Here is a 13,141-nt window from a genome sequence, read left to right as displayed (position 1 = left end):
AGGGCATGGGTCAGCTGACTGGGCCCTAAAGGTCTTATGTGTTCTGTTTGGCGAGAACCACACGTATGGTACGACTCGTTTGCACTCTGTGCTCGGGCCGTCAGCTGCCCTGTTCAGGACCTGAGCCACACGGTGCTCGGTGACAGCCAGATCTGAGGTTGGAGAGAGCAGCTGCCCAGAGCCCCCACGCAGCCCCCACGGCCCTCCCCAGCCGAGGCTGAGCCCACACCTGCCCCAGCAGGAGATGTGACGCGGATCTCACCGAGGCCGAAGGCGGCACCCTCCTCCCCCGGGGACGGGCGCTGGGACCCCGGGCCCCGCTGAACGCCGAGGCTGAGCCCGCCTGCCGACGGCACCTGTGCGGGGCCCCAGCCGCACCACACTCGCCGTCTCCAGGATGAACAACGCGACCAGGTACAGGCCGGGGCCTCGCCCTGCCTGGCAGGCCCTGGTTGTCGGCAAAGGGCAGGCGCCCGTCTCCTCACTCCTCTGGCAGGAACTGGCAGGGGGAGGCCGACGCCGCGGCATCTGTTGCGTGGACTAGAGTTTTGTTCTCTGCTCTCAGCGTAAAAAACAGCTTGCACACCACGAGTGCGTGTGGACGAAACAAACTCAGCACAGGACCAGCGGCGCGAGGCGTCTTCTGTTGAGTCCTCAGCCACTGACTGGGTTTTGCGCCTGTGCTGTGGCTGGCGGGTTTCTCCCTCTTGCCAGGGGCTCCCGCTACAACACTGCCCCACCCCCAAGCCAACCCAAGGCTCTCCTGCCTCCACCAGGGCGGGAGGAGAAAGGGCACGCGGGCCCACCTGGGGCCCAGCGTGCTGGGCTGCTCCGAGGTTCTACGTGAAAATTATTTGTTTTCCTCTTATTTGAAAGGCACACAGAGAGATCGTCCATCTGCTGGTTCACTGCCCAAATGCCCACAACAGCCAGGGCGCGGCCAGGCCTAAGCCAGGAGCCTGCGACTCCATCTGAGCTCCCGACGCAGCTGGCAGGAACCACCTGAGCCGTCACCTGCTGCCTCCCAGGTGTGCATGAGCAAGAAGCCAGATCAGAAATGGAGCTGGGCCAGCGCCGTGGCTCACTAGGCTAATCCTCCGCCTGCGGCGCCGGCACCCCGGGTTCTAGTCCCGGTCAGGGCGCCGGATTCTGTCCCAGTTGCTCCTCTTCCAGTCCAGCTCTCTGCTGTGGCCCGGGAGTGCAGTGGAGGATGGCCCAAGTGCTTGGGCACCTGTACCCGCATGGGAGACCAGGAGAAGCACTTGGCTCCCGGCTTCGGATCAGCACAGCGCAAGCCGTAGCAGCCATTTGGGGGGTTAACCAACAGAAAAAGGAAGACTTTTCTCTCCGTCTCTAACTCTTTCTGTCAAAAGAAAAGAAAAGAAAAGAGAAAAGGAACGGAGCTGGGATCAAATTCTCGTACGTGACGTGGAGGACCCGCGGGGCGTCACGCCCACGCCCAGGACCACATGGTAACCGCCGCCCCGACGGTCTCAGCTCTCACACCCCCCGCGCTGGGGGAGGGCCCAGGACTTCTCAGGCTGGGGAGCGCATGCTGCCCCGCCCACACACCTGGTTTCAGGCCCTGGAGACGCCTGGCAGCCGCCAAGGAAGCAGCTGGGCCTGAGCAGGGAGCCGCAAACGTGACAAGCACGGCGCGAGCCGGCTGCCGACGCGAGCAGGTGACGCGCAGGGGCTGCGGCTTCCTCTCTCTCCCCACCAAGGCTTCGCTGTTTGCTTCACAGGCAGGGTAAACACAAACAGAAAATCTGCCAACAGAGAACCTGCTGAACAGAAGCTCACGCCAGGCCCCAGGCCAGACTCCTGCCAGGAGAGCACAGAGCCCCGGGGCGTGCGAGAGCAAGGGCGGCTTCGGCAGGCAGCTGGCGAGGTGCTCACGCCAGCTGGCCAAGGACAGCCGCCAGGGCTCCTCCAGCCTCTCCCCGCAGGGGTCAGAGCGCCACGGCCGCAGCCGCAGCCACCAGGATGGCACGGTTCTCCTCCAGGGCCTCGGAAGACAGGCGCCTGCCGCCTCTCCCCCAGGCGAGCGACCCCCAGCACCAGCACGCCCGGGGCACCGCACCAGGCAGTCCTGGGTGTGAGGGCTGAGAGCCAACGTCTGGACGCACCTGGGCTCCAGGTGACAAGGGAGGGGTCTGACGGGACCCTCCGGACGGCCCGTCACCGCCACAGCTGTTGATGGCAGCAGATCTGCATGTGGGAGAGCTTGCCCGTGTCTGTAACAGCCTGTGAACTAAGAACCTCACCTGACCCACAAACTCACTGGGGGACTGGGCAGATGTGGGGAGCAGGCGGCCACGCTGCCACACCCCGCACGCAGGGCCCAGCCTACTCCTGCTGGGGGACACGGCTCACTGCCCAGGCCTCCGGTCAGCTGGGGGAGGGGGGCTTCCACTCGGCCATCAGAACAGAAGCACACAGCACGTGCAAACCTGTGTCCCCACAGATGTACCGTAAGAGCGAATCCTAAGGAAATAATCAAACCTCCAGAGAAGCACACAGAACGTTCACTGCACGGTCGCTCGGATGCAGACCAGGGGCAACGAGCCCACACGGGGCGTGCACACGCACACACACATGTGCACACGCACACGCGCGGGCGGGGAGGCACTGCCCAGGAAAGCACAGCCCCCGCACAAAGGCTCAGAGGCTGAGGCCCGCGGGGTCAGGGGCTTCCCTCTCAGAGCCCCTCAGTGGTCTCCCCCTCGGCTGCGGGAGCCGCAGGGCCCTTGTGATCAGAGAAGGAAAAGCTCATCAGTGCGCTTCTAAGACAAGCGTGGGCTGGCCCCGAGGCGCAGCGCGTTAGGCTGCCAGCAGCGACGGCACCGTCCCGTATCACCAGTTCTCTAACGCACCTGGGAGGGCAACAGGTGGCGGCCCTGACACCTGGGCCCCTGCTACCCCCGTGGGAAACCCAGATGGAGTTCCAGGCTTCAGCCTGGTCCAGCCCTGGCTGTTGTGGCCATTTGGAGAGTGAACCAGTGGACGGAAGCTTTCTCTCCTCGCTCTCTCCCTCTCTCTGCTTTCCCTCTCCCCTTCCAGCCACTGTGTCTTTCAAACAAACAAAAACAAATCTTTAAAAAAAGTAAAAGATGGGGCCGGCACTGTGGTATAGCGGATAAAGCGGCCGCCTGCAGTGCTGCCATCCCATATGGGCACCGGTTCAAGACCCAGCTGCTCCACTTCCGATTCAGCTCCCTGCTATGGCCTGGGAAAGCAGTGGAAGATGGCCCAAGTCCTTGGGCCCCTGCACCCATGTGGAAGACCTGGAAGAAGCTCCTGGCTTCAGATCAACCCTTCCCCAACCCTTGTAGTCATTTGGGGAGTGAACCAGCGGACAGAAGACCTTTCTCTCTCTCTCTGTGCCTCTCCTCTCTCTGTGTAACTCTTTCAAGTAAATATAAATAAAATTTATTAAAATAAAAAATAAAAATTTTTAATTAAAGTAAAAGAGGTACTTCAACTTCAGCGTTACTATTTTATTTTAAACCAAAAACAAAGTCGAAGAAACACTAAAGAGTCCAAGATACTCGTAGTCGTCTTCAGCTGCTCTCAAAATGAGACACAAACGTCCCAACAAAGCTTTCCTCTCTGGTTAAAGCCGCAGGCGCACAATCCAGCCTGATGATGAACTCAGCTCCAACAAAGTGAGCCCAGGCACCTGCCAGCCACCCCGAGCCTGTGTCGGGACGCCCTGACAGCAGGGACCTGGGCCCCAAGTTGTAAAGGACACCCTGACAGTGGGGACCTGGGCCCGAGCCTGTGTCGGGACTCCCTGACAGTGACCTGGGCCCCGAGTTGTATAAGGACACCCTGACAGCGGGGCCCTGGGCCCTGAGCCTGTGTCGGGACACCCTGACAGCGGGGACCTGGGCCCGAGCCTGTGTCGGGACTCCCTGACAGTGACCTGGGCCCCGAGTTGTATAAGGACACCCTGACAGCGGGGACCTGGGCCCTGAGCCTGTGTCGGGACACCCTGACAGCGGGGACCTGGGCCCGAGCCTGTGTCGGGACTCCCTGACAGTGACCTGGGCCCCGAGTTGTATAAGGACACCCTGACAGCGGGGACCTGGGCCCGAGCCTGTGTCGGGACACCCTGACAGCGGGGACCTGGGCCCGAGCCTGTGTCGGGACACCCTGACAGCGGGGACCTGGGCCTGAGCCTGTGTCGGGACACCCTGAGAGTGACCTGGGCCCCTAGTTGTATAAGGACACCCTGACAGCGGGGACCTGGGCCCTGAGCCTGTGTTGGGACACCCTGACAGTGACCTGGGCCCCGAGCCTGTGTCGGGACACCCTGACAGTGACCTGGCCCCGAGTTGTATAAGGACACCCTGACAGCGGGGACCTGGGCCCTGAGCCTGTGTCGGGACACCCTGACAGCGGGGACCTGGCCCCGAGTTGTATAAGGACACCCTGACAGCGGGGCCCTGGGCCTGAGCCTGTGTCGGGACACCCTGACAGTGACCTGGGCCCGAGTTGTATAAGGACACCCTGACAGCGGGGCCCTGGGCCCGAGTTGTATAAGGACACCCTGACAGGGACCTGGGCCCCGAGTTGTATAAGGACACCCTGACAGTGACCTGGGCCCTGAGCCTGTGTCGGGACACCCTGACAGTGACCTGGGCCCGAGTTGTATAAGGACACCCTGACAGTGGGGCCCTGGGCCCCGAGTTGTATAAGGACACCCTGACAGCGGGGCCCTGGGCCTGGGTTCCTCTTGGGCATCTCCCGATCCCTGAGCCACCTGCAGGTTGGGGTGGAGCCAGGTGGGCAGCAGGGCAGTGGAGCTCTTCCTGCCGCTGACAGCAGGGCTGCCCCGGACACCGCAAACGTGGGCCAAGCCCGGGGGCTGGTGGGCGCGCCTGCCACGGACACGCACAGAGCGGGCTGCTGGACGGGCCCCCGCTGTGCGGGGCGGACGCGCCCGTGGGGCCTGCATTCTGTGGGGCGGGGCGGGGCTCCTGTAGGTGGACAACCAGAGGCCTGAGGACAAGCGAGGAGGGCGCCCCTCACCTCACGCTCGCGGTCACTGAGCAGTGGCTGCGGGTCAGCTGGCCCTCCAGGGAGCCACTGGCTTTCTCCCCGCTAAACACGCAGAGCCGGGCCAGCCCCGCGCCGCACCACGCGTCACCCGCTCCACGGGGACAGAGCCCACACCTTCCAGGTTCAAGCCCACACCTGAACAAGCAGGGCCCTGAACAAGCTGGCTGGGGCAGTGGCCGTGCCCGCCGCTCCCAGACGCCTGCAGTCCCGGGAGACGGACGCACCACAGCCCAGCCGGGGGTCCCTGCCCCTGCGTGCCCACAGCCGCACTCAACAAACCCACCCCTGCCGCCAGCGGCCGGGTGCCCCCTTCCTGGGGGAAGGCCCACGTCCGCGGGGCCACCTGCCCACCTGCCCAGGACCCTGGCCGGCAGCACAGCCCTGCTCCCCCAGACTCGGCCGGGAAGGGCCGCACCCCGCGAGCGGCCCGAGGAATGGGAGCGAACACAGGCCCCCACGCGCAGCCGGGCTCAGCGAGACCCCGCGCCCCAATGAGCCGGGCCAGGCTCCAGGCGGTTCTGGGCGGTTCCAGAGCACTGGCTCCGCCGCCTGGGGGGCCCGCTCCCCGCCACCCCAGCCCCGGGCGCGCTCCGCCGTGCACAGCCCGGCCCCGCCGCGCACAGCCCGCAGCCCGCGCCCCGCCGCGCACAGCCCGGCCCCGCCGCCCGCAGCCCGCGCCCCGCCGCGCACAGCCCGGCCCCGCCGCGCACAGCCCGCGCCCGCAGCCCGCGCCCGCAGCCCGCGCCCACCCCTCCCCGCAAGCGCCTACGCGCCCCGCCCCCTCCGCAGCCCGCCGCCGCCACGTCACGCACGCGCCCGCCCCGCGCGCAGGAAGCCGGAGCGAGAGCAGAAGGGAAGCGGGGCCGACTTCCGCCGCCCCGCCCGGCCGCAGGCCGCGGGGTCGCACCTGGCTGCGGGGCTCCGCCTCGGCCCTCGGCTGCGCGCGTCCTCGCCCCGGGGCCGTCCGGGCCGGAACCGCGTCCGTCGCCTCAGCGCGGGCCCCGCCGCTGCGGTCCGTCGCCCGGGAGCGTCCCCCCGGCCGCGCGCTGCGGTCCGTCGTCCCCCGACCAGGCGCGGCGGGTTCCGGGCTCGGACGTTCCGCCCCTGCCGGCCGCCCGCTGTTCCCCGGAGTGCGGGCGCGGGGCCCTCGGTGTCCCTCGCTGCGGACCAGCGTCCACTCGGCAGCCCCAGCGGGGCCTGGGCCGGGACGGGGAGCCGTGAACCGCCCGGCGAGCAGCGGCGGCTGGGCGGCCGCAGCCGGGGGCGCTCCCCGGGAGGTGCCGCGCTGAGGCCTCCCACCCTGGGACGGGGCCGGGGAGGGATCGCCAGTGAGAAGCCACCGTGGAATGGGGTCCAGTGAGCCCGCCAGCCGGGGCAGCCCGGGAGCGGGACCTGTCTCCCACTGGTGAAGGCAGCCACGGGCAGCCGAGTGCCCGCAGCTCGCCCCCTGCGCTACCAGGGCCTCCGGGACTCCGACTCATTGCCTGGGTCATTTGGCCAGCTGGGGCTGGGTTCAGGGCCCAGCTGTGGCTCCCGTCTCCAGCTTCCTGCTCATGCCCGTCAGAGAAGTCAAGATCAGCAAACCTAAGGCCACAGAGGACCCCCGTCCCCAGCTCAGGGCGGCCCCTCTGCACAGCGTCCACACCGGCCCCCCCCAGCCTTCCCTTCCTCCCCCTCCCCTGGGGCTCTGCTGCTGCTCCCTTTTGTGGCCGAGCTCCCTCTGAACCCCGAACTCCACTTCCTGCCCCTCAGCCTGGCTGCAAGACTGAAGGAAGAGACACCGACCCCCTCCTGGCCTTAAGGACGAGCCATGCAGGAGCTGCATCCTCACCGGTGCTCACGTGCAAACCGGGACACAGCCTCACTGTCCAGCAGGAAAACCAGAGTCCACGTGGCCATCAAGAGGATCAGTTCCAGGAGCCGGCGCTGTGCCATAGCTGGCTGCCGTCTCGTGTCCCGGCTGCTCCGCTTCCGATCCACTCCCTGCTAACGCACCTGGGAAACCAGGGGAAGACGGCCCAAGTGCTGGGGCCCCTGCACTCACGTCGGGATCCGGAAGAAGCTTCTGGCTCCGGATGGGCCCAGCTGCAGCCATTCGAACAGCAGATGCAAGATCTCTGTCTCCCCCTCTGGAACTCTTTCAAAACAGAATTTTTAAAGAGGATAATTAGAAACTAGAGACGGCCGTGGCTGGAGAGTGCGGTGGAGACGGCCGTGGCTGGGGAGTGTGGTGGTGGAGACGGCCGTGGCTGGGGAGTGTGTGGTGGTGACAGCCGTGGCTGGGGAGTGCGGTGGAGACGGCCGTGGCTGGGGAGTGTGCAGTGACAGCCGTGGCTGGGGAGTGTGGTGGAGGCGGCCGTGGCTGGGGAGTGCGGTGGAGACGGCCGTGGCTCAGCCTCGTGCGCCCATGCAGGCCACAGCCTGGGTGCTCTGGGGTGCGGGGCCCTGGCTGCGTGGAGAACCACGCCACACGGGAGGCACAGACCTCGCCCCACCTGCTGGGCCTGCGCCCCCCCCAGCTGCTGGTGCCCGCCACCCCACTGCCAGGAGCTGCTGACGCAGCCTAGGGCTCGGACTGTGGAAGGGAGCGTGTCGGCCCCAGCACCCAGTCCGTCACATGTGAGCACCTCCCGCCTCCAAACGACTGGTCCTGCACCTGTGGCGTCTTTGAGCCCCCCCCCCCCATGCTCTGCAGTGGGGCAGCTCCCCCACCACCTGGCCCTGCCGAGCCTCCTCACCCCACAATCCAGCTGTAGCCTGGGGCCTTGGCTGGAGCCTGTCTTCCGGAGCCCCCCCCCCCCACTGGATAATTCCCACAGAGCTCCGTGAGCCCAAACTGCCGGGCGTCTGGGTCACCTCCCCTGGGTGGGGCAAAGCAGCCCCAGCTGCCAGCGGTTTGCTCCCCGTGGCAGACGGCACAGGCTTCCTTCCTGCAGGTGTGCTGGCCGGGGCGCTCTTAGGCCGGGGGCACTGGTGCCCGCTCAGCCCAGAGGCCTCACAGAGGGCCTGCTCCTGGCAGGACTCAGCGGGTCTCAGGGCCCTGGACCCCTGCGTGGGACACTCCCACCCTGACTGCACAGGCGTGGGAGCCGCCTCGGGTGCAGCTGCTGCTCCGGGCCAGCCCTCGGAGGAAGAGGCAGCCCTGCCGACCCCTGGATTCCAGCCGCAGCAGAGCCCCGAGCCGGGAAACGGGGTCACAGATGCTGATCATCTAAGGGGCAGTTGGCGTGCAGCAGAGAGGAGTCTTCAGAACGCGTGGAGGGTGGGCGTTGGGCCCAGCACCGAGACACCTGCGTCCGCCCTAGTGTGCCGGATTCCGGCCAAGGCACACCCTGGGTGGCGGCGGCAATGGCTCAGTAGCTGGGTCCCTGCCACCCACGTGGGAGGCCTGGAGTGGCTTCACCACTCCCCGCTCCAGCATCCAGTGTTGTGGGTGTTTGGGGAGTGGCCAGTGGGTGGGACATTTCTCTTTCGGCCTCTCCAAAAACTAGAAGTTTTTCTAAGCTCGTGGAAAATGCCTATTACAGCAAAACTCAGCGTGGGTTTCAAGATGTTTCGCATCAGAATAAACAGACGCCCGACTACGTCTTCCCCGACGCTGGTGAAGTGCCCTCACGGCCACTGCCTCGGAGCCCGGGCTCCTCCCCCACGCGGGGACGCCCACTGTCAGCAGATGCTGCCTGAGCTCACTGGGAGATGCCGCGAGCTGCTCTTGGCTCAGGGCCTGGGAGGCAGCCCGCGTTCCATCACCAGACGTCTGCCTCGGTCTCCGGATCACGAGATGGGAGGGGCGCACGAGACCCCCGGGCAAACAAGTGGCTTCAAGCACGACTTGCGTGGGAAAAGCCTTTGAAGTGGTCCTCGAGGGAGGAGCGGGGTTTGGACATGGGAGACGGGAGGAGAAGCCAGCTTAGCTTGGGGAGCAGCCCAGGCAGAGGAGCAGGGGCAGGACGGCCGGGCCAGGGGCAGCAGGGGTGGGGGCAGGTGCAGGATGGCCAGGCCGGGGCAGCCCAGGGGCAGCAGAGGCAGTGGGGGCAGGACGGCCAGGCCCGGGGCAGCTCAGAGGAAGGGACAGGGGCAGGATGGCCGGGCCAGGGGCAAGAGCAGGTGCAGGATGGCCAGGCCAGGCAGCTCAGGGACAGCTCAGGGGCAGGGGCAGGATGGCCAGGCCCGGGGCAGCTCAGGCGCAGGACAGCCAGGCCAGGGGCAGCTCAGGGACAGCTCAGGGGCAGGGCAGGATGGCCAGGCCCGGGGCAGCTCAGGGGCAGGGCAGGATGGCCAGGCCCGGGGCAGCTCAGGGGCAGGGCAGCCAGGCCAGGGGCAGCTCAGGGGCAGGGGCAGGATGGCCAGGCCTGGGGCAGCTCAGGGGCAGGGGCAGGATGGCCAGGCCCGGGGCAGCTCAGGGGCAGCCGTGCAGCGCTGGAGCAGACCTCCGTGGCTCAGCAGGGCCAGACCCACCTCGGCCTCCTCCTGCGTGTCCACGTGCAGGAGGCCTGTGTCCCTGTCTGAGCAGAGTAAGGGCAGGTGTCCTGCCACAGCCCACCCAGCGCCTGTGTGCCCGTCTGTGACATGGGCTGGCCGTGGGGTGGTCCGCAGGTAGAGCCTCAGGGACACAGGATCCGGGGATCGTGGAGCTGTCCCACGCCCAGGCCTAGGGCTGATGAGGCACCCACACGACTGACTCAGATGCGACGACGGCTCACATGTGATGATGGTCAGTCCATACGTGACGACTGACTCACACAGGACGGCAGTTCACACACGTGATGGTCCATACGTGATGACGGTTCACATGTGATGACTGGCTCCCATGTGACGACGGTTCGCACGTGACGGTGGCACAGCGCAGCCCTCTGGTACAGTGGAGCCGCAGTGGGCAGGAGCGCCTGCCCCAGCCTAGATGCAGCCTCACGGGGTGAGCGTTGTGCCCCCCTACAGAAAGGCCCAGGCTTCCTGGAGTGGATGGGGCAGATGAGCCTGGCCGTTTGCTTGCACCACAGGTGCAGGGATCCACTGTCTTCCCGGGCGCGGGCCTGTGGTGCACGCCAGTCCTGAGGGCACCAGAGCCAGGGCGGCCCCTGAGCTGGGCCCCGCACGGGCCTGAGCCAGTGGCCCCCGGCCACCTGCGCTGCGAGCTTGGGAGCTCCCGTGACCTTCGCCGCTGCACCTCAGCGTGGCCCACAGGTGCCACCCTGGTCCTGGCCACCGTGCTCCCTCGAGGGCACGGCCATGGCATGAGGCCCACTCTGCCCCCCACGGCTTTGTGTCCACCCTCATGACACGAGAAGTCCACGGGAAAGGAATTAAAAGTTCATCTGCTGCTGGCCGGCGCCGCGGCTCACTAGGCTAATCCTCCGCCTAGCGGCGCCGGCACACCAGGTTCTAATCCCGGTCAGGGCGCCAGATTCTGTCCCGGTTGCCCCTCTTCCAGGCCAGCTCTCTGCTGTGGCCCGGGAGTGCAGTGGAGGATGGCCCAAGTGCTTGGGCCCTGCACCTCATGGGAGACCAGGAAAAGCACCTGGCTCCTGGCTCCTGCCATCGGATCAGCGCGGTGCGCCGGCCGCGGCAGCCATTGGAGGGTGAACCAACGGCAAAAGGAAGACCTTTCTCTCTCTCTCTTTCACTGTCCACTCTGCCTGTCAAAAAAAAAAAAAAAAAAAAGTTCATCTGCTGCGAAAACTGTGTGAACCCACCGTTTGCTCACGTCGTTTCCCTCATTGTTTGCGACAGCCGAGTCTCCAAGTCAGCTCAGGTCTCGAGGGTCGGGGTAGACGTGGGTTCTGGGGACGCCGCCCCACCCAGCACCTGGGCGTGAGGGGGACGCGTGGACCATTCCCCGCAGAGCTCGGCCCTGGCTCCCGGATCCCACGTAAAGAAGCCACTGGGCTGTCCCCTGCTGGGGGCACGCTTTCCCAACGTGGCCTCAAATCGTACGTCTGGAGCTGCCTCGGGAAGCCGCCCTCAGCGCCCCAGCCCTTCCCAGAATTCTGTCTGCAGCAGAAAGTGAGGCCACGGTCGCCCCAAGGCAGAGACGGCCACGCGCGCCCACGCTGGGTGTGGACGGCCACGCGAGCCCCCTGTACAAAACGTGGTCAGCAGACGAGGGCCTCCATCCTCCTCCAGCACGCTGCCCTCGCTGCGTGGAGCCGGCGGGGGCGGTCACCAGGCTCCGCCAGCCCCCCGCCAGCCCCCGCGGAGGACGAGCCTCCCCGGCCCACGGCCACACATCCCGCTAAGAACACACGTTGCAATTCCCCGAGCGTGGAGCTGCCAGAGCCAAGTGATTCGTTGTCCTGTCCCAAACGCAGGACTGAGAGGACCTGGGCTCCCCGAGGCGGCGGACTGGACATGCCCTGGCAGCAGGGCTTGCTGGGGACAGGTGCAGGACGCCCTGACGCCCAGCGCTTGCTGCTGCTGTGAGGCGGACACGCCACCCCGGGGACGGGGCCGAGGGCAGAAGCACTGTGGCTGCGGACACAGGCCAAGTGCTGGATCTTAGGACCTCAGCTGGGTGTGTGGCTGCCTCCCAGGACACTGGGGCGTTGGGTCTGAGTGCAGCGCCCAGCACCAGCTGTGCCATGACGAGTGGTGGTCCTTCCAGGGCACCCCCCTCTCAGCACCAGGCACAGTCCTGGTCACTCTGCTTCCAAGTGCTTGAATTCCTGCCCCGCGTGCGGGAGGCCTGATGCAGTCCCGGGCTCCTGACTCCAGCCCTGTCCAGCCCTTGCAGCTACGTGGGAAGTGAACCAGCAGACGATACAAATGCTCGCTCGCTCGCTCTCTCTCTGCCTTTCAAATAAATTAAAGTAAATAAATAAATAAATCTTTTGAAAAAGATAAAATAAGTAAATAAGGCTTTGAGAATCCGGGTGGTCTGAGCGTAGAGACAGGTGGGAGACGCCCCAGGGGCGCACAGCAGCTCCTCAGGGCTGGGGCTGCCGGTTCTGCCGCTCGGCCACAGATCCTGCGCTCCCCGCTTCCTGGGGGCCTGGGGAAACTACCCCTCCCCCGGGCGAGCATGGCCGTGGGCGTCAGCAGCTGTGCTGGCCGGGGCTGCCCTGTGCCTCAGCTCCGCTGTGGGGAGCCCTGAGTCTGGAAGGCACCCCACAGAGATGGGGGATCGGGGCCGGGTGCAGGGCGGGCGGTGGCTGCAGACGGAGGAGCCCTGCGCCGGGGCACCTGCACCTCCTTTCAGCCCCTCTGATGAAGACCCCGGTGCACCGGGGGCCTGCAGCCCAGCCTGCCAGCGGCTGAGCAGCTGGGACGACCACCGTCAGTCATTCAGCAGCCCCCCGGGCCGAGCACCCGCACACCTGCAGGAGGAATGGGCCAGCAGCCCCTGGGCTGTGGGCTGTTCAGTGCAGCCAGCCCCGTCCCTGTCCTCCTCCATCTGGGAGCAGCCAGCTCCAGATCCCAGGTTCTCACTCCCAGGCTCCCTGGAGGGCACTTGGCCAGCATCACCACCATCATCATCACCACCATCACCACCACCATCATCATCATCACCACCACCACCATCACCACCACCATCACCACCATCACCACCATCATCATCACCATCACCACCATCATCATCACCACCATCACCACCACCACCATCACCACCACCATCACCATCATCATCATCACCATCACCACCATCACCACCATCACCATCACCACCACCATCATCATCACCACCATCACCACCACCATCATCATCATCACCATCACCACCATCACCACCATCACCATCACCATCATCACCATCACCACCATCATCATCATCACCACCATCACCATCACCATCATCACCATCACCACCACCATCACCACCATCATCATCATCATCACCACCATCACCACCACCACCACCACCACCACCATCACCATCACCACCACCACCACCACCACCACCATCACCATCACCACCACCACCATCACCACCACCACCATCATCGCCACTTTCACTATCCTGGTGCAGCAGTGCCCACTGGGTAGGCACCTCCTCTGAGCTGGGAACGTGCACGGGGTCACCTCGTTTGGCCTTCTCAGGGACCTGGGAGGGTAGAGGTGTTCCCGACCCTCCTTCAGC

General features: G+C 65.9%; 1 protein-coding gene across 2 annotated transcripts in view; it reads right to left on the bottom strand.

The window, feature by feature from the left end:
* Positions 1–6,538, bottom strand: part of ACSF3 (acyl-CoA synthetase family member 3) — a 49,190-nt gene extending 42,652 nt beyond the window's left edge. Inside the window, exon 1 of one of the 2 annotated variants that reach the window (XM_070061929.1) lies at positions 5,975–6,538. The gene's annotated coding sequence lies outside the window, so the exon portion shown is untranslated. The remainder of the gene's footprint in view (positions 1–5,974) is intronic. The other variant, XM_070061930.1, reaches the window with a different exon arrangement.
* Between the last annotated feature and the right edge of the window lie 6,603 nt (positions 6,539–13,141).

This window comes from Oryctolagus cuniculus, chromosome 18 (assembly GCF_964237555.1).
Source record: "Oryctolagus cuniculus chromosome 18, mOryCun1.1, whole genome shotgun sequence".
NCBI lineage: Eukaryota > Metazoa > Chordata > Mammalia > Lagomorpha > Leporidae > Oryctolagus > Oryctolagus cuniculus.
The sequence above is the reverse complement of the archived record's forward strand: the minus strand, read 5'-3'. Positions and strand labels throughout refer to the sequence as shown.